The sequence below is a fragment of the Bos indicus genome, chromosome 1 (genome assembly GCF_029378745.1).
Source record: "Bos indicus isolate NIAB-ARS_2022 breed Sahiwal x Tharparkar chromosome 1, NIAB-ARS_B.indTharparkar_mat_pri_1.0, whole genome shotgun sequence".
Taxonomy (NCBI): Eukaryota; Metazoa; Chordata; class Mammalia; order Artiodactyla; family Bovidae; genus Bos; species Bos indicus.
In genome coordinates, this window is record NC_091760.1 from 99,454,992 (window position 1) to 99,477,786 (window position 22,795).

The window sequence follows — 22,795 nt, forward strand, 5'->3', positions numbered from 1 at the left end:
TTCTGGTCTTACATTTAGATCTTTAATCCATTTTGAGTTTATTTTTGTGTATGGGTTAGAAAGTGCTCTAATTTCATTCTTTTACAAGTGGTTGACCAGTTCTCCCAGCACCACTTGTTAAAGAGATTGTCTTTAATCCATTGTATATTCTTGTCTCCTTTGTCAAAGATAAGGTGTCCATATGTACGTAGATTTATCTCTGGGCTTTCTATTTTGTTCCATTGATCTATATTTCTGTCTTTGTGCCAGTACCATACTGTCTTGATGACTGTGGCTTTGTAGTAGAGCCTGAAGTCAGGCAGGTTGATTCCTCCAGTTCCATTCTTTTTTCTCAAGATAGCTTTGGCTATTCGAGGTTTTTTGTATTTCCATACAAATTTTGAAATTATTTGTAAATAATAGCAAATGAAGCAACTGTCAAACAACTAATCTCAAAAATATACAAGCAACTCCTACAGCTCAATTCCAGAAAAATAAATGACCCAGTCAAAAAATGGGCCAAAGAACTAAATAGACATTTCTCCAAAGAAGACATATAGATGGCTAACAAACACATGAAAAGATGCTCAACATCACTCATTATCAGAGAAATGCAAATCAAAACCACTATGAGGTACCACTTCAAGCCAGTCAGAATGGCTGCGATCCAAAAGTCTACAAGTAATAAATGCTGGAGAGGGTGTGGAGAAAAGGGAACCCTCTTACACTGTTGGTGGGAATGCAAACTAGTACAGCCACTATGGAGAACAGTGTGGAGATTCCTTAAAAAACTGGAAATAGAACTGCCTTATGATCCAGCAATCCCACTGCTGGGCATACACACTGAGGAAACCAGAATTGAAAGAGACACGTGTACCCCAGTGTTCATTCCAGCACTGTTTATAATAGCCAGGACATGGAAGCAACCTAGATGTCCATCAGCAGATGAATGGATAAGAAAGCTGTGGTACATATACACAATGGAGTATTACTCAGCCATTAAAAAGAATACATTTGAATCAGTTCTAATGAGGTGGATGAAACTGGAGCCTATTATACAGAGTGAAGTAAGCCAGAAAGAAAAACACCAGTACAGTATACTAACGCATATATATGGAATTTAGAAAGATGGTAACAATAACCCTGTATACGAGACAGCAAAAGAGACACTGATGTATAGAACAGTCTTTTGGACTCTGTGGGAGAGGGAGAGGGTGGGATGATTTGGGAGAATGGCATTGAAATATGTATAATATCATATATGAAATGAGTCACCAGTCCAGATTCGATGCACGATACTGGATGCTTGGGGCTGGTGCACTGGGACGACCCAGAGGGATGGTATGGGGAGGGAGGAGGGAGGAGGATTCAGGATGGGGAACACATGTATACCTGTGGTGAATTCATTATGATATATGGCAAAACCAATACAATATTGTAAAGTTAAAAAATAAAATAAAATTTAAAAAAAGAGGCTTTTTAGTTCCTCTTCACTTTCTGCCATAAGAGTGGCGTCATCTGCATATCTGAGGTTATTGATATTTCTCTCGGCAATCTTGATTCCAGCTGGTGCTTCTTCCAGCCCAGCGTTTCTCATGATGTACTCTGCATATAAGTTAAATAAGCAGGGTGACAATATACAGTCTTGACGTACTCCTTTTCCTATTTGGAACCAGTCTGTTGTTCCATGTCCAGTTCTAACTGTTGCTTCCTGACCTGCATACAGTTTCTCAAGAGGCAGGTCAGGTGGTCTGGTATGCCCATCTCTTTCAGAACTTTCCACAGTTGATTGTGATCCACACAGTCAAAGGTATTGGCATAGTCAATAAAGCAGAAATAGATGTTTTTCTGGAACTCTCTTGCTTTTTCGATGATCCAGCGGATGGTGGCAAATTGATCTCTGGTTCCTCTGCCTTTTCTAAAACTAGCTTGAACAACAACCCTATTGTCTTGATATATCATGACCTTCCATTACAGAGCAACAAAGAATTTAGGCAACTTCTACTCTGTTCATACAAAAACAATGACCAAACTAGACAGCATATTAAAAGTCAGAGACATTACTTTGCTGACAAAAGTCCATCTAGTCAAAGCTATGGTTTTTTCAGTAGTCAAAAATGGATGTGAGAGTTGGACTATAAAGAAAGCTGAGCGCCAAAGAATTGATGCTTTTGGACTGTGCTTTTGGAGAAGACTCTTGAGAGTCCCTTGGACTGCAAGGAGATCCAACCAATCTATCCTAAAGGAAAACAGTCTTGAATATTCATTGGAAGGACTGATGTTGAAACTGAAACTCTAGTACTTTAGCTACCTGATGCAAAGAACTGACTCATTTGAAAAGACCCTGACTCTGTGAAAGATTGAAGGTGGGAGGAGAAGGGGATGACAGAAGATGAGATGGTTGGATGGCATAACTGACCCAATGGACATGTGTTTGAGTAAACTCTGGGAGTTGGTGATGGACAGAGAGGCCTGGTGTGCTGCAGTCCATGGGGTCACAAAGAGTCGGACATGACTGAGCAACTGAACTGAACTGAACTGATACTGTTCATGGCTTCCCAGTTGCTCAGTGGAATAGACTCTGCCTGCAGTGCAGAAGCTGGAGGAGACATGGGTTGGAGCCCTAGGTGAGAAAGATCCCCGTGAGGAAGGCATGGCAACCCACTCCAGTATTCTTGCCATGGACAGAGGAGCCTGGCAGGCTACAGTCCCCAGGGTTGAAAAGAGTCAAATATGACTGAAATGATGGAGCAGGCATGCACACATCCTGTTCACGCATTTGAAAGTGATGCAACATTTTAGATTCTATACCCCTTTAACTTTCAAAAATCATAAAAAGCACTCATGTAAGATTTTTTAATTAGGAAACAGCAAAACACACTAATTTCAGAGACATTAAAATCACTAAATTGCCATTACAGGAAACCAATGAAATTTTAAGTAATAATTAAAAAATTTCTCCCCTGGAGAGTTCTGAGTTCAGTGATTCTAATAAACACATTTAGAGACATTGTAAGACTATCCTTTTAAAATACTCTTAATAGATATAATACAAAACAACGTGGATCCTTAGAGTTTCCTGTGTTGATTACCCAGATTCATGTTAAGAGTTTATAGGAATTAGATTTGATATTATCTCCCTGTTAAAACCATGGAAAACATTTAATTAAAACTTAATTAAATTTTCCATGATGCTTCAACCCCATGGAGTCCATTTTTCAATAGCAAGCAACAAAGAAAGCCATCAGGACAAATGATTTTTTTGAAAATGGTGTATAGGTACTCACTTTTCTTAGTACCTATACCTTTCTAGGTGGTTCAGTGTTAAAAAATCCGCCTGCCAATGCAGAAGACACAAGTTCAATCCCTGGATGGGAAAGATCCCCTAAAAAAGGAAATGGCAACCCACTCTAGTATTCTTGTCTGGGCACTCCTATGGACAGAGGAGCCAGTCCACAGGGTCGCAAAAGAGTCAGACACAACTTAGCCACTAAACAACAACAACATACCTTTATAATAAATATTAGATCCTCTCAAGCAATTTTTTTTTCATTTTCATCAGCCTACAAAGTAACAGATTTGTACTAAAGTTGAAGTTCATCAATTATAGACAAGTATATAGGCTTAGATCACTTACTGATGCTTCATTTCTTCTAGAAGTTTTACATACAATTTCAAAACACATGAGAAAATTCATACAGTATTATGTCTGGCACACAGTGTGCTCCTGTCAGGAATTCATTTAATTAAATTACTAAGTATTAGATAGGTATCACTTCAAAACACTAAGGCTCTATATAAGACAGCAAAAGAGACACAGATATAAAGAACAGACTTTTGGACTCGGTGCAAGAAGGTGAGGGTGGGATGATTTGAGAGAATAGCATTGAAACATGTATATTACCATATTTGAAATAGATGACCAGTCCAAGTTTCATGCATGAAACAGGGCACTCAAAGCAGGTGCACTGGGACAACCCGGAGGGATGGGATGGGGAGGGAGGTGAGAGGGGGGTTCAGAATGGGGGACACATGTACACCCATGGCTGAGTCATGTCAGTGTATGGCAAAAACCAACACAATATTGTAAAGTAATTAGCCTCCAATTAAAATTAATTAATTAATTAATAAAAACACTAAGGCTCCAGTACAATTTTTCCTAAAATATTTATAGCAAAACATGTGAACTATTAGTTATCCTGGTGATTGACATTATTAAATCATTATTCATTATTAAATTCATTATTCATTATTAAATTATCCCTTCATTATTTAACTATTTAGAGAGAAATACCTTGTATAATAGATATACTATAGTAGAATTGGTCTACATGGAAAAGAAAATACTTAAATGTGACCTTGTTCTCTAAATTCTAAGATAGTCTAGTCTTCCAATACAGTTTTAACTTACATCATTAAACAAGCAGTCATAACAAAAGCATTCTTAATCGGCAATAAAGAGGAACAAACTGCCAAGACATGCAACATCATGGATGAACCTCGAAAGTGAGGGAAAGAACCAGGAGCCATAGAGGGAGGAGGCCTGGTGTGCTGCGATTCATGGGGTTGCAAAGAGTCGGACACGACTGAGCGACTGATCTGATCTGATCTGATATAAAGTTCTGGGACAGCATAATAAGACTATGGTAAAAGATATCAAAACAGTAATTGCCTGTGGTGTGTTGTGGTGAGGTTCAGTTCAGAGACCGAGGGAAAGGAGCAGGAAAAACCTATGGTGATGGGACTGTTCTACACTCTGATAGGGGTGTGGATTACACAGGTGCATGCCATTTTTAAAACTCATTCAACTTCATATTTACTATCTGTGCATTTTGCTGTGTGTAAATTACATCTCAAGTTTTGAAAAGTAAGTATTTACCAGACAAAATTCATCTTAAGATTAGCCCTCCCACTCTGATGTTATTGTAGAACAGAGTTTCTAGAACTCCTCTTTTGGAATTGCATTCAGTGGCTACAACACATTTCTTTGATATCAATGGCCACAAACTTCATAAAAGGGGAATTAACTTTCAGAAACAGCCAGCATCATTCAGGGTCAAGTTGGTTCACTCCAAGTGATTAAACTAGAGAAGAAAACTTGTGTTTGTCACACTGGGATACCGACTAATATAATGAGGCTGATTTGATTTTTCTCACACACTGATGATTTCTCTCACAAAACATGAACAGTTGTAACCACCTGATACAGTAAATTCAATTAAAGCATTCTCAAAACTTTTTGACTAAATGTGGAATCCTGAATGTAAGTGTCAAAACCTCCCTGATGCACTACTTTAAAGGGGGCAACTTTAATCACACACAGAAGCAATGATAGCACATAACTGCCATGATAAGTTAATTATACCTATTTTGTGATGTACTCTACTAAAAAAAGAAATACCTCACATCTTTTTTCATTATATAATATCCAAAAGACACAGATTCTCAAATAAAATTTCAATTTGCAATTATGCTCAATTTAATCCCTACTGACAGAGAAGCAGTCTTCGCTACTAAATTTTATTTACCATCTACTATGTATCTACCAGTCCATTCTGAAGGAGATCAGCCCTGGGATTTCTTGGGAAGGAATGATGCTGAAGCTGAAACTCCAGTCCTTTGGCCACCTCATGCGAACAGTTGACTCCTTGGAAAAGACTCTGATGCTGGGAGGGATTGGGGGCAGGAGGAGAAGGGGACGGCAGAGGATGAGATGGCTGGATGGCATCACTGACTTGATGGACGTGAGTCTGAGTGAACTCCGGGAGCTGGTGATGGACAGGGAGGCCTGGCGTGCTGCTATTCATGGGGTCGCGAAGAGTCGGACACAACTGAGTGACTGAACTGAACTGATCTGATATATAACACATTGATCACATCTGCCATGGATTATTCCTCCTCCTCAATAAGACTGTAACAGGATAGAAAGAATCTTTAACTCATCACATGGGATAGTAGTTTCTCCTATCAGACCTTATTTTATTCTATTATTGCGATGGATAGCATAGATTATCATAATGCAAAACATCCACTGAAAAAATAAAAGAAGCACTTGCCAGAATGACCATAGAACAGTCCTGTTAGAGGACTGGGCATTTAAACTTAAACAGGTTGTATACAATGATATATTTCTTTCGCTAAGTAGATCTATGAAACTTGAAGTTACTGTCTTATGATTGAAAAACATTTTGGCCAAAAACAATGCCAAATTGAATTAGCTTTTGGGAATAAGCAATATATTTGAAATTTTAGTTCTCTCTCAGGTGCAGAGAAACCCAAGACAGGCTTATAGTTTCTCTGTTTTAAATATGAACGGTTTGAACTAGACATCCTCCAAAGTCCGTGCCAACACTGTCATAATATTTTCCTATGTATCTATTTGACATAAGTGAGATAGTAACCTGAAACCAATTAAATTTATTGCAATTACTATCTTAAGTTAGTGACACACAATGTGAACAAATAAGAAATGAAATATAGGTGCATACCTTTGATTTCCCCTTCACAAAATCACAAGTTTCTGCACAGGTAACTTAATAGAATAGGTAAATGAACTCTAGAGATTTCAAAAAAATTTAAGGATAAATCTGTTACATAGATATTATATCTGATATTTAAAACTTATGTAGCACTTTACAATCATTAGACACACTGGTAATAGTTTTATTAGATGTTAATCAACCATGTTTCCCGGAAAATTATGTTTTTCTAATTCCTTGCCTAAGAATACAAGTGCATCAAGTACTGATATAAATAACAGAATTCTGAATTGTTGGTCTGCTTCCATCCAATCCTGTTCCAACCTTATTTTCAAAGAGAGTTCTACTTCCAAGTTGTTCATCTCCCAATGACTATAGATTATCCTTGTCCATATTTCTATAGAAAGCCATCTGAGAAAGATGAAAATTTATACTATTTTTACAACCTTTCAGGGAGAGTCCACAAATTGCCCTAATAATTCACTCTCAAATGTAACCACTCTCAATTATTTTTGTCAAACATAAATTATGTCATCCAGCTGCCTCCTCTCGGTGAAGTTAAACAATCTCAGATCACTTTTCCTGTGGGTCTTTTTTTCTAATACATCCTGTGTTAGCATTCTGTAGTAATCTTTGTGATTACTCTCCAAGATTTTTAAACCCCTCTGAAGACTAGACTCCATATTGTAATGAGCACCTAGCCCAGGGGCTGGCAAACTACAACTGAGCCAAATCTGCCTATTTCTGTAAATAAAGTTTTATTAGAACACAGCCATGATCATTCATTTATATATGTATGTATTATCTAAAGTGATTTATGTGCTTACAATAGAGACTGTATGGCCTAAAAATCCAAAAGTGTTTACTCTCTGGCCATTTACAGAAGTGTGTGCGTCCCTGATCTGGTCCATGAGGCTTTTTTTTTTTTTTTTTTTCAAAATTTAAACTTTCCATTTTGTATTGAGATATATCTGATTGGGGCTTCCCTTGTGGCTCAGTGGTAAAGAATCTGCATTCAATGCAGGAGATGCAAGAGACACAGGTTCAATCCCTGAGTTGGGAAGATCCCCTGGAGAAGGAAATGGCAACCCACTTCAGTGTTCTTGCCTGGAAAATCCCATGGACAGAAGAGCCTGGAGATCTATAGTCCATAGGGTCACAAAGAATCGGACATGACCAAGGTGATTTTGCATGCACACACGCATAGCTGATTAACAGGTGAACAGCAAAGGGACTCAGCCATACATACACGTGTATCCATTCTCCCCCAAACCTCCCTCCCATCCAGGCTGCCACATAACATTGAATAGAGTTCCATATGCTATACAATAGGTCCTTGTAGGTTATCCATTTTGAATAAAGCAATGTGTACATGACCTTCCCAATGAAGTTATTTAAAATGCACAATTACTTCAGGTTTCATCTTATGTGTGAACAACCAGGGCATAAGCAAATTTATCATATCCTTTCCATCTTTTTCAGACTCTCTCTGTGGTCTAATCTAGGATCTATTAAAACTGACCAAGAATAATATCTTAAAATGTTGTGTGTGTGTGCTTAGTCATGTCCAACTCTTTGCAGCCCCATGGACTGTAGCCTGCCTGCTCTTCTGTCCCTGGAATTATCCAGACAAGAATACTGGAGAGGGTTGCCATTCCCTTCTTCAGGGGATCTTCCTGACCCAGGGATTAAACCTGCATCTGTTGTGTCTTCTGCAATGGCAGGTGGATTCTTTACAACTAGCAAAGAATAGCAAGGAGAGATACGAAAACCTTCCTCGGCAATCAATGCAAAGAAATAGAGGGAAACAACAGAATGGGAAAGACTAGAGATCTCTTCCAGAAAATTAGGATACCAAGGGAACGTTTCATGCATAGATGGGCTCAATAAAGGACAGAAATGATATGGACCTAACAGAAGCAGAAGATATTAAGAAGAGGTGGCAAGAATACACAGAAGAACTGTATAAAATAGATCTTCACGACCCAGATAATCATGGCGGTGTAATCACTCACCTAGAGCCAGACATCCTGGAATGTGAAGTTAAGTGGGCCTTAGAAAGCATCACTACAAACAAAGCTAGTGGAGGAGATGGAATTGCAGTTGAGCTATTTCAAATCCTAAAAGATGATGCTGTGAAAGTGCTGCCCTCAATATGCCCAGAAATTTGAAAAACTCAGCAGTGGCCACAGGCCTGGAAAAGGTCCATTTTCATTCCAATCCCAAAGAAAGGCAATGCCAAAGAATGCTCAAACTACTGCACAATTGCACTCATCTCACATGCTAGTAAAGTAATGCTCAAAATTCTCCAACCCAGGCTTCAGCAATATGTGAACTATGAACTTCCAGATGTTCAAGCTGGTTTTAGAAAGGCAGAGGAACCAGAGATCAAATTGCCAACATCTGCTGGATCATCGAAAAAGCAAGAGAGTCCCAGAAAAACATCTATTTCTGCTTTATTGACTATGCCAAAGCCTTTGACTATGTGGATCACAACAAACTGTGGAAAATTCTTCAAGAGATAGGAATACCAGACCACCTGACCTGCCTCTTGAGAAACCTATATGCAGGTCAGGAAGCAACAGTTAGAACTGGACATGGAACAACAGACTGGTTCCAAATAGGAAAAGGAGTACGTCAAGGCTGTATATTGTCACCCTGCTTATTTAACTTATATGCAGAGTACATCGTGAGAAATGCTGGCCTGAATGAAACACAAGCTGGAATCAAGATTGCTGGGAGAAATATCAATGACCTCAGATATGCAGATGATACCACCCTTATGGCAGAAAGTGAAGAGGAACTCAAAAGCCTCCTGATGAAAGTGAAAGAGGAGAGTGAAAAAGTTGGCTTAAAGCTCAACATTCAGAAAACTAAGATTATGGCATCTGGTCCCATCACTTCATGGGAACTACATGGGGAAGCAGTGGAAACAGTGTCAGACTTTATTTTTTTGGGCTCCAAACTCACTGCAGATGGTAATCGCAGCCATGAAATTAAAAGACACTCCTTGGAAGGAAAGTTATGATCAACCTAGACAGCATATTCAAAAGCAGAGACATTACTTTGCCAACAAAGGTTCATCTAGTCAAGGCTATGTTTTTTCCAGTGGTCATGTATGGATGAAAAAGTTGGACTGTGAAGAAAGCTGAGCGCCAAAGAACTGATGCATTTGAACTGTGGTGTTGGAGAAGACTCTTGAGAGTCCCTTGGGCTGCAAGGAAATCCAACCAGTCCATCCCAGAGGAGATCAGTCCCGGGTGTTCATTGGAAGGACTGATGTTGAAGCAGAAACTCCAATACTTTTTCCACCTGATGCGAAGATCTGACTCATTGAAAAATACCCTGATGGTGGGAAAGATTGAGGGCAGGAAGAGATGGGGATGACAGAGGATGAGGTGTTTGGGGGGCACCACTGACTCGATGGACATAAGTTTGGGTAAACTCCGAGAGTTGGTGATGGACAGGGAGTCCTAGCGTGCTGCCATTCACGGGATCACAAAGAGTCAGACACGACTGAGTGACCAAACTGAACTGAACTGAACTGAGCATCACCTGGGAAGCCCATCTTAAAATACTGGTGGATGGCAAATGCTTGACAGTGTCATATAATATGAGCAGTAAAGTTCATGAGCAGTCTCTATCATCTTCCCCAAGCAGGTAGACTCTTTTCAGTTAAAAAGTGGTAAGTCTTCCTCCATAATCAGGACATACATTGGAACACAGAAAACTTAAGAATTCTCTCAGTAAAGGCACAAGGAGGTATGGTGGCCTGACACTGGCCACCTCTCTATGATCTGTTCTCCTTCGCCAGCTAAAGAGTATATTATGAGGACACCATATAAAATGCTTCCAGGGGCAGGAAACCAATATAAATGAGTGGAGCAGGCTGGTGTGGGACTGCAGAGCAGGACGAATACTGTGGCAGACCTGAGTTCATGCATCTGTCCAAATATGTTAGCGCTGACCTCCAAACTACTGCTGGGCCACAGTGTGAGCCCTAATCCAACAGATCTTTGAATTTTTCAAGGGAACCTGAAAATCAAGATTCAAATTTCTAAATATTAGGTTGGTGCAAAAGTAGTACTAACTGTGATTTTGCATTGTTGAACTCTGCTGTTTGACACTGGAATGCATTCTTAAATAAATGTGGTTATGCATGCTAAGTCACTTCAGTTGAATCCTACTCTTTGTGACCCTATTGACTGTAGCCTGCAAAGCTCTTCTGTCTGTGAGATTCTCCAGGCAAGAACATTGGAGTGGGTTGCCATGCCCTTCTCCAGAGGATCTTCCTGACCCAGGGATCGAACCTGCACCTCCTGTGTCTCCTGAATTGGCAGACAGGTTCTTTAAAACTAGCACCACCTGGTAAGCTCAAATCATTTTAATGCACATTTCTTGCTTTATGTTTTTTTTTCTGATAACTTATTACTTGCTATTTATTTTATATCGATTTTAGACTAGGGAAATGATGTTAGACAAAAAACAAATTTAAGTGATTTTCTTATTCGAGTTCAAAATGGGTCATAAAGCAGTGAAGACAACTCACAGCATCAACAATGCATTTGGCCCAGGAACTCCTAATGAATGCACATTGCAGTGGTGGTTAAAGGAGTTCTGCAAAGCAGGCAAGAGCCTTGAAGATGAGGAGTGTAGTTGCTAACCATCGTAAATTGACAATGACCAATTGAGAAGATCATTGAAATTGATTCTCTCACAGCTACATGAGAAGTTGCTGAAGAACTCAACATTGACCATACTATGGTCATTCAGCATTTGAAGCAAATTGGAAAGGTGAAAAGGCTCGATAAGTGGGTGCCTCTTGAACTGATCAAAATTTAAAAAATCATCGTTTTGAAGTGTCATCTTCTCTTATTCTACACAACAATGAACCATTTCTCAATCAGATTGTGATATGTGATGAAAAGTGGACTGTATACAACAACCGGCAATGACTAGCTCAGTGGCTGGATCAAGAAGAAGCTCCAAAGCACTTCCCAAAGCCAAACTTGCACCCAAAAAAGGTCATGGTCAATGTTTGGTGGTCTGCTGCCCATCTGATCCACTACAGCTTTCTGAATTCCAGCAAAACCATTACATTTGAGAAGTATGCTCAGCAAATTGATGAGATGCACTGAAAACTTCAGTGTCTGCAACCAGCAACAGAAAGAGCCCAATTTGTTCCATGACAATGCCTGACTGCATATCACAAAACCAAAGCTTCAAAAGTTGAATGAATCAGGCTATGGAGTTTTGCCTCATCTGCTATGTTCACTTGACCTCTCACCAACCGACTAGCACTTCTTCAAGCATCTTGACAACTTTTTGCAGGGAAAATGCTTCCACAACCAGTAGGAGGCAGAAAATGCTTTCCAAGAGTTTGTTGAATCCTGAAGTATGGATTTTCATGCTACAGAAATGAATAGAGTTATTTCTTGTTGGCAAAAATGTGCTGATTGTAATGGTTCCTATTTTGATCAATAAAGATGTGTTGGAACCTAGTTATAATGATTTAAAATTCATGGTCTGAAACCACAATTATCTTTGCATCAACCTATATTATAACTGTGAGGGCCAACCCTGCAATGGCTAAAAACCTGCATCCACCTAGCTTGCAAATTTCTTTAAGAACCATGTTGATTGAGATATATCTATTGAGGAGGCTTGACATTAATTAAAACTCTTATTTTAGAAAAGAAGAAACTGAAGATTAGAAACATTAAATTATTGGTCTAAGATTGCATGGAGTACAGCTAATCTAGGGCTATAATTGTGGTCTAATTCTACGTTCAACATGCCACTTCACAAATGTTTCTTAATTTAGAGGGATTCAAGGAAGCCACTGAGAAACTAATAAAAGCTATAGACCCTATGAGAGAAAAATATACATAAATGTGAATTCACAAAAAAAGCGGCTTATAATTTAAAGGATTTCATACACTCATGAAGTTTATCTTAGCCCATCTGAAGGGAGCCATAGTCACCAGGCTCAGTATTTTTCAAGTCTTTAATATGCAAAATTCATAATTGTTCAATTATGGCATATAAAAATATTCAAAAGTCTTTATCTTTTGGATAGCTTTCCTTTACTACTTCCATTCACTTGCATGACTGTTATGTCACCTTATTATACAAGAACAAATATTTCAGACTAAACAAGTTCACACACTCAGAGCAGTGGTTATATAACAGTCTCTCTTATGATTTAAAATGATCAGAACATTTGTTCAAATAAACTATAGCCTCTTTTAGCATAAATTATCAAATCTTCAACCACTCAAAAAGGTATGGAGAAAAATCTCTCCTTTCTTGGACATATTGATTTGCACTTATTTTCAAAAGCATCAAGGTAACCAGTTCTCTCTGGGCAAAGTGAACACCTTTCTTTTGATCTCAGAACATTGTGGATATTGCCCTTATTGCCTCTTTTTCAGATTTTTTGCTTATGTGTCTCTCTAACTATACTATGAGCTTTTTGAAGATGGACAGTAACTTATTAAGATCTGGGGCACAATGCCTGCACATAATGAGCACTCTATTAATGCCAGATGAGTTAACATTGTTTTCTCAGGAGATTTCACTAAGTCTGGGTGAAGCTGAAGGCTCCCTTGAAAATACTTTTGGTATTTGGTATTTTATCCCTTTTACAACTTCTTATTTTTTATAAAGGAAGTAAGAGGTCAACAATGACTAATTTTGAAAACATTAGGCTATGAAATGAATATGGGAAATTAGGTTTTAAACCATTTTCAAAGGGATGTCTAGCAGGGCAGAAGTTAATCATGGAGGAAAATGTCTGTTGTCATTATCCACCCCCAAATTTCCCATTATCCCTTAGGATGGCAAATGGACAGATAACACACAAATCACTTTGTCTGAAAGTTATTTTAGACAAGGGATCCACTTGCATACTTACTCTAAACTTTGCAAATGATCTTACATTATGTAAAAGGAAGAATATATGTAAATACACTATTAATAAGAAAATCAAATAAAATGTAGATAAAATTAAAACAATACAAATGTTATTCAAGCCACAGTATACTCAGGGTGAGAATAATAACAGCAACACAGTTTTATATACCCTCCTGAGTTGGTTTCCTAGAAAGTTTATTTTACAAAAGGGTAATTTTACAAAATGTTAAGACTGAGAATTTTAGAGGAAATAATGCATGAATTATTGGCAAATTCAATATAATTGTTACGAAGCATCTATGTTGTACAATGTACTGTGAAATTCAAGCACAATGTCTTCCTACCTGAAAGAGACAAAGAAGTATAGACACCCACCAGAGTCATTTTAAAAGAGCTGTGTGTGTGTGTGTGTCAGTTGCTCAGTCGTATCTGACTCTGCGACCCCATGGACTGCAGCCCACCAGGCTCCTCTGTCCAAGGGGTTCTCCAGGCAAGAGTACTGGAGTATGTTGCCATTTCCTTTTCCAGAGGATCTTCCCGACCCAGGGACAGAACCCACGTTTCCTGCATTACAGGTGGATTCTTTACTCTGGGAGATTTTGAGCATCGAAATAAATAAATGAGAGTAAAGGATTATATAACACAATAAATAAGCATCAGTTAGTCCACCTTACTTATGCAAACCCCCCCAAAAAATTCTTCCTTACAATAGGAGTACAACTAATAAATGTAGAAGAAGGAGAAGAGAAGTCACTCAGTCGTGTCCAACTCTTTGTGACCCCATGGACTGTAGTCCACCAGGCTCCTCGGTCCGTGGGATGTTCTAGGTATGAATACTGGACTGGGTTGCCATTTCCTTCTCCAGGGGATTTTCATGACACAGGGATCGAATCTGGGTCTCCTGCATTGCAGGCAGATGCTTTACCATCTGAGCTACCAGGGAAGCCCAATAAGGAACATTCAAAATAGAAAAATCAGTATTTGGCAAGAATTATCCATAGAAGCTAAAAGACAAAAGTTTGAGGAGCAACGGATTATTTCCATTGCTTCAAAACACTTCCAAACCAAATACTTACTAATCACAAAGGAACAATATAGTAACATTATAGTGGTGACACTTGACAGACACCACCTGAAGCAACTGGTTAAAGTTAATATTCAGAAATGGGCAGTGACCTCATGAACCTTCTGAGAAGATGTACTGAGAACAGATCACTTTGCAAATCTCCTGCCCAAAGTAACCTAAATTCATTAATAAAGAAATCTACAAGAGAAAGCCAAAATGAGGGATATTCTACAATGTGATAGCCTATATTGTTCAAAACTATCAATCTTAAAATACAAAGAAACATTTTCTTTTCAATGTTTTTAATGAAGGAGTATTCCATATTACAAAGACCAAAGAGATATGATAACAGAACATAGGATCAGAGACTCCCTTATGCTATAAAGGACATCTGGCCAGTTGAACATCTAGCCATTGGAAAAATGAATGAGATCTACAGATTATAATACCATATCCATGTTAATTTCCTGATTTTGATAATCATCGTTGGTTATATAAAATAGTTTATTTGTTCTTAATACACATTCAGTGTTTAAAGACATCAGGCCTGTAACTCACTAAATAGTTAAAGAAATTAAACAAAATATATAAATATCTACATATGTTTGTATACATATGTATACACCTGCCTATATTTTAATCAATGTTTCCCTTTGATCCTAATCTGATTTGACTAAGAAAAACAAAGACTTTTTTTGTGTTCCCACTTTCCTTTTTGTTAGTAATTTAGGAGCAAGGAAAAGTAGAGCAGTTCAGGAATAATGCAAAACAAAAATTTTGGGTGTAGTACTATAGATAATCCTGAGTTACTATAGGTAGACAGTTAATTTGGTCTGTATCTTCATTTTTCATTCTAACCCATAACTCTTTTTCCTCAAGAAAAAAAAAAAAAAACTAAATGCTATATTGACAGGTATATGGATATTTTAAACCAACTCACAAAGGGAAGAACCCTTACCCCTCACCATATGCTGTGCTGTGCTTAGATGCTCAGTGGTTTCCGACTCTTGGCGACCCCATGGACTTTAGCCCACCAGGCACTCCTATCCATGGGGAGAAATTCTCTATGCAGGAATACTGGAGTAGGTTGCCATACCCTCCTCACCCATCACCATATCAGTCACTTAAAAAAAAAAAAAGCAACAAACAATAAAAAGCCCAAGGTAGCATATACAGGTCATTTTGATAGATTTCAACCTCTCCATCCCAGTTCCCAATATCTATGGACACTGTGGTCTCTTTTTAAGATAAACTACCAATTTGTCATGGGCTTCCCTGGTAGCTCGGTGGGAAAGAATCCACCTGCCAGTGCAGGAAATGCAGGTTCGTTCCCTGGGTCAGGAATATCTGCTGGAGAAGGAAATGGCAACCCACTCCAGTATTCTTGCTTGGGAAATCCCAGGGACAGAGGAGCCTGGAGGACTACAGTCCATGGGGTCACAAAGAGTTGGACACAACCCAGCAACCAAGCAACAAGAACAATGCATTTGTCACAGTCTTGGCAGTAGAACCTACATTGTACTGTGGCCTTTCTCTAAGAAGAAGATAAAGTTTTCCATCACATTCCCTGGTAGTCTATCAGGTACTTGCTTCTAGCAGTTGAATTGTGCACAAAACAGACCTTCTACTCACTGACTGTATTTCCTGCTTCTCCCAGAACTCCTTGGCTTCTGAAAATTTTCCCTCCAAGACTCTGCTCCTCCTCCATCAATTTGTGTGCCTTCTCCTCCCCCACCAGCCATCCAGGGCAATCCTTTTGGGTTTAAAATACCAGCCAGTTTCTCTTGCTTGGAACCAAGAATCCTAACTGACAAAAAGTTATTAGAATTTCTAAAATTCTCAACTTGAAATAAGTTACTGTTAGCACTACTAATAGGAACCCAACAGGGGTCTGTTTACATGTGAGCAAATCTCTTTGGGGCACTTGCAAGTGTGGAGAGAAGATTGGCTTCACATTTGGGCATGGCCTTTCTGGCTATTTAGAGATAGGCTGCCATACAGATTAATTCCTATAAGAGGCAATTAAAGCTAAATTCTTTTGATGTGCTGGAAGTTGAGATAAAGATGAAAAACTACCCAACTCTCACTAAATTTGTTAAAACATTTTAATTGAACATGTGGCCGTTTTCAGAGACTGTCCACCTGGTAGAGGCTCTCTTACCTGGAAAAAAAATGCAATCACGGTTGGCAACCAACATATTATCTCTAAAATACCATCCTCCAACACTTTCTCCAAAAATAAAATTTCTTCCTCCAGGGGCTATTTTTCTGCCAATAAGAAAAGTCTTTGTTTTCACAAAGCAAGAGGATTTCATACTGAAAACTTTTAGCCAGTTTTTCTTTACAGATGTAGAATGAAAAGTAATTGAAAACACTGCTAATTAAAAAGAAAGTTATCGTTTGCCCTTTAGCTGCAAATAATATCAAAGCACGTTCAACGATAATGAAGTGCAGTAATAACCAGCCTGTTGTGATGGTAACACAGGAACATCACATCAGTTCTTAAAATTCCTAAAACTGTGATAAGGTCCAAAGGCATTTATTTTACATAGGTCAAACAAGCCCTTGTTCATGCTCAGATGTGCAAATGTAGTTGTGTCTGTGACTTTGATCCAAATTTATTAAAGTTGTAAACCTTTCCAGGGTACTGTTTCATGATAATTATGTTGTGAGGAAAATTGTTCTCTATTTTCATCTATACATTTGAAGATTTAGCAGGTTTTCAAAGGAATGTATACTTCAGTGATTTTTCTTTCCCAAAATGCTAACCTGAGCAAGTCAATCCCTGTGTAATCTTTTAATAATTCACTGCTGCCTCTGGGATAAACCTAGGTACGTTGGCCCGACATACGTGTGCTTTGACAATCTGTCTGCTGTCACCCCCCCATTGCTGCCCTACATTGTAACAGTCCTTCGTACCCAAATCTTCACACTCTGCTCTCTCACTTCTTGTCTTGCAAACTCTTCCTGCTGTCTGAATGTCTCATGTTTTACTCTATCTGTTCAAAGCAAGTCATGATTGAACTCTTCTTGTTCAAATGGTCCTAGGTGCACAGAGCAGACTTAAGTTAAAGGATGAAAATGAAAATTTATCCACAGTGAGCAGTGAGTAAATAGAGTGATTATTTTTTTATATGCAATGCATACTATGATTACATGCTATGTGACAAGTACTGTTCAGGCTGGGAGTGTGACTCTTTGTGACCCCATGGACTATAGCCCTCCAGGCTCCTCCATCCATGGGATTCTCTAGGCAAGAATACTGGAATGGCTTGCCATTCACTTCTCCAGAGGATCTTCCTAACCCAGGGATCGAACTTGGGTCTCCTGCACTGCAGACAATTCTTTACCATCTGGTAAAGAGCCACCAGGGAAGCCCCTATGACATTGAAAAAAGCCAACAAAAATCCCTGCCTTCATCTAGTCAGCATTCTAGTTAAGTGATGACAAACTCTAAAATAAGCAAACTGTATATATAGTCTGCTAGTCAGAGGCAAGTGCCAGAGAGAAAACAATTGAGCAGAATAAGGAGGACAGAGAGTACCAGGAAGCAGTTGTGAATTTTAAGATTGTCAAGATACCCTAACGGCAAGGAAACGTTAAATGGAGGAGCCCATCATTCAGCATCTAAGAATGTAGGAGCCATGGAGGTGGAAGCAAGAGCCACTGCTCAGCCTGAGGCAGGAACATGCCTGGTTTCTGAGAAGCACAGCAATGAGGCCAGTGTGGTCAGAAAGGGGCGAGAGAAGAGAAGTCAGAGGAGAGGAGAGTTCAGAGAGAGAATAGGGTGGTGGGGGCAGATCACAGAGAGCCTCACATGCAGCAGGGCAGTGGCAGGGGGGTAGGGGTGGGAGACAGCACAGTTTGATCAAAGGAGTCGAAGGCTCTGGCTATGCTTTCACCAGGATCACTCCGGCTTCTTTGTAAGAAGAGAAAGGAGAGCAAAGGTGGAAGCAGGGAGCCAGGGAGGAAGCCACTACAGTAATCAAAGCACAAGATGACTGCAGTTTAGAGGAGGGTAGTAGCAATGCAGGTGGAGAAAAGTGATGGGTTCTGGACCTAAGTTGAACATAGAATCAAAAGTATATTTTTCAAAGATTGGGCAGGAGATGTGAAAGAGATAAGTCAAGGCTGCCATCTATATGTTTGGTTGGAGCCACTGAAAGTTGTCACCATCAAGGAAAAGAGGAAGCCCCTGGGAGTAGTCAAATTCAGGAGGAAGATGGGAAGCTTACTTTGGGTCATGACCAGCCCTCTTTATAAAACCAAGTGTAGGGGAAATGGTCAGTGAAGACTATTGCAGTTTTTAAAATTTTGATGCCCAAGAAAATTCTAAATATACGTTCCCTATCTGTAAAGAAATTATTACAGGCAAACTATCATTCCCACACTATTAAGAAGGAGCAAACTTCAGTTAAAATGACTTAAGAATAAAATTAAGGGCTGTGCTACGCTAAGTTACTTCAGTCGTGTCCGACTCTGTGCGACCCCATAGACGGCAGCCCACCAGGCTCCCCTGTCCCTGGGATTCTCCAGGCAAGAACACTGGAGTGGGTTGCCATTTCCTTCTCCAATGCATGAAAGTGAAAAGTGAAAGTGAAGTCGCTCAGTCGTGTCCGACTCTTAGCGACCCCATGGATTGCAGCCTAACAGGCTCCTCCGTCCATGGGATTTTCCAAGCAAGAGTACTGGAGTGGGGTGCCATTGCCTTCTCCAAAAATTAAGGGCTAGTGCTCAATAAATAAAGTGCTGCATTGAATATCAAAACATATGGCACAGATAAGTTTTAGGATGTCTGAGAAGGGAAGATACCACTAACTTCAATGATATAAACATTTTTAGTTAGCTCCTCCAGTTATAGACACGAAAAGTAACACTTTAGATTTTTTTAAAAAAATCATTACATTGCAGTAGAAAATATTACTCAAATCTGTTCACAAAAACCCTTTTGGACAATTCTAACATGTTATCATCCAGTACTGTGATACCTTGGGGCAAAGAAGCAAGCACAGATACCCTTTTCCAGGACACATTGTAGCCTAGATGAGGAATAAATACTAAAATTCATATGTAAATACTTGTAACACATATCCTGGGCTTGATTCCTGCTCTACCAAGTAATTTACACCTGAACTCAAGATGGCCTCCTTGGAGAATCTCAGTCTGTTAATCAACAAAGTAGTTCTCACCTAAAGAGCCAGGCCCTACAATTACTTATTTGAAAAGCCCAGTCATTTCTTAAAGAACAAGTTGTTACACATATGTTATATTCTACTTTTTCCAAACTTCTATGTTTTTAGAGGTTTTTTTTTTCCCAAAACTCTAGACATATTTTTAGTCTTAAGCACTTAAGATGCTTAAGTGTAAAAATTGTTGCACAGAAAGATTTTAGGGAGTAAAAATTATGCCTATGCATACACAGTGCCCTACCTTCCAAATGCTATCAGTCCAGGCCATCAGATAAAGGGGGGAAACCAGCTGACTACATAAGGAATCATAAATTTCTACTAAAGTTTGACCTTATAAATTTTAGAATTTCAGTGGATTACCATATTGATTAAATCATGGATAAGCTGACTTCTTTATTATTTTTATCTTCCTAATCTATTTGCTATCAAATTTAAAGGCTGAGGCCTACTAGGAGGGGAAAAAATGACTAAGTGCATAAAAAATTCTGATTTATATCCATTTTAAATAGGGACACAAAGGTGCTCCTTCAGGTGAAAGCAACTTTTACCACTTCCTTCTTTCTCATCAAACACATACACAAGCACACGGAAACACACACACTTGGAAGCATTTACATCTTTCTGCAGGTTGAATAGGTCAGGAAGCATATGGGAAGGCCTTCCTATGAATCTGCTGAAAATGTACCACAACCAATAAAAAATTAAAATATGTGTCCCCCAGGACTGAGAAGTAGAATTAAAGCTGGAAAGACATCATTATTAATGCAAGGAGTAAAGCACAAAGCCAGGCATGAGGTGGGCCCTTTTTTAATATAAAGTGACGTTTCCTATAACCTCTGGATCATAAGTCTACATGTCTGATATAGATAATTTCTTCAGAAATGGAGAACATGAAATCTGTGTGGGACAGCAGTAAATTGGGGTCGGAAATGAAGGTTCCTGTTTGTCTCTGAATCATCTCTGCAATGTTTCAATTAGATTTTCATGCATTGGCCTGCACTTGGGTATTAATAGGATTTTTTGACAATTATGTATAAAGGATGCAACAGTAGCACCCCTAGTCTGACTGACGCATATTGTCTTTTCAAACTCTGTCAGTTTTCCTAAACTTGGAAACAGCACAAGATTACTGAGAAGAAAACAGATTCAGGTCAGCAACCCTGAATATAAAAGCTCCACTTGCAATATATTTGTAATAGTGAGAAAAGCAATTGCCCATGAATTCCTGGTGAACCAAAAGCAATTAGATTTACCAAAAAAAAAAAAAAGGGAAACTGTTAGAAATAAGTTTTCCACACAAAAAATAGCACAGATACTATTCCCATCACTGAAGTACATCAGAACTGATAGTGTTTGTAAGAGAATATTCCAAACTTGTTAAAAAATAAATGGCATCATTTTTATTCAAGGTGACTAAAAAATAAAGTTGGTATTTTCAACTTTGTTGATACTGTCACTGGGGCCTGTAGGAATGCATTTAAGAGGTGAATTCAGAGTCTGTCAGACAAGGTAGGGTTTAAATCTCTCAACAAAATGAATCTAATACCGTTCCTTGAATGCATGTTGGGAAAGAGTGTGAGTAACAGTTTCATCAACCCCCAGCAGCAGAAAGGATGGATGAGAATAGACGGGAAGCAGAGCCACCTGGCAGAGAGAGGAAGAGGAAGAAAAACCCCAAGTTTTTCTTCTGGTGTTAGAGTACTTTTCTTCCAGGCTTTCAAAACACTTCATGTGAATTTTCTAATTAATTCTAACAAGATTTATGCACCAGTTGGCTGAGGCAAGAGGAGTTATCTTCCTTTAGACCTAAGAAAATAGAAACAGTAAACCACAGAATGCTAAAGATAAGACAGGTGCTCAAGATCAGTGCTCAGATTTCTGGGTTCTTTCTCCTGCATTCAAACTGTCCCGAACCTATGTTCTTTAGGTAAGGGCTTTGAAATAAGTAGGGATTACACATATGACCAAAAGCAAACAAAAAACATCCATGTGGGGCTTAAGAGGGCCTTTCTTTTGAATCATACTTTTAAAAAACAGGCAATCATTTTATTGCAATCATTCTTTTGATTTATTCATCCACACAATGCAGGACAAACTCCCTCAATATTTTTGAACCTCAATCTGGTAACTAAGCTACATGCAAAGGGAACTGTGATTCAGTCAGCTAATGTTATCACACTTTAAAAAAATGTATTTATTGAATCACAGAAAGAAATTAAGAAAATGATTACCAATTATCTTGGCAAGGACTCCTTAATTAATTGCCAGCACTAATAACATGTTATCATCCCTATTATTAAAACAATGTGACTTCTATTAAAAACTATTCATTAAAGATTCATTCATTCCTTATTGCATCCTGCTGTTTCATATCTTATGTAGCTAAAGGGCTGCTTCTGAGAATATGAAGGACTGCTGTGCAGAGAAGCAACACCAGCTATAGAATTTATGTTGATAGACATTATGCTTCTGAAAGCTCTGTCTAGAGTATTGTAAGGATGTTACTTATAAAAGCAAACAGAGCTAATGTATAGAGGTCTGAGATGTGGGTATGTTTGTGTGTGTAAAAACTTGTAATACCATCCAAAAGTAATTTACCAATATCCCTCTCATAGACGTATGGCAGTGATTCATAATGGGGGTGATTTTGCTTTCCAGGGCACTTTTGGCAATATTTGGAGACATTTTTGGTCTGACAACTGGGGGAGGTGGCTGCCGGCATTCCGTGCATAGGAACCAGGGATGCTGCTAAACATCTACAAGGCATAGGACAGTCCCCAACAACAAAGAATTATCTGGCCCCAAAATGTCAATAGTGCTGCTGTTGAAAAACCCTGATTTAGAGGGAAAATATTGGATTTCTGCTACCACTAGCCACTGTTGCTCTTAGCCAGCTCTGTCACATCTGTGACAGAATTTAAGTTGGTACTTAGACAATGCTACTAAGATAATTAGAACCCAAGGATTCTTTTCTACATTTCTCCCATAAATGAGCCGAATAAGGGATGGAGTCATTAGCTAACTAAAAATTTCTGTAGCTGCCACAATGCCCCCACCCTCTAACTCTCCCCCAATTCACCTCTCATGCTAAAGAATGGCTAACATTTTAAGTTAGAAAGAATAAGATCCTGTGTCGCTGACATATTTGAATCGAAGCCAAGGAGACA

The 22,795-nt window shown here is 38.8% G+C and overlaps 1 protein-coding gene across 1 annotated transcript in view; it reads right to left on the reverse strand.

Annotated features, from left to right (window-relative positions):
* Positions 1 to 22,795, reverse strand: part of LOC109562912 (multiple epidermal growth factor-like domains protein 6) — a 694,041-nt gene that overhangs the window by 553,893 nt on the left and 117,353 nt on the right. The window lies entirely within an intron of this gene.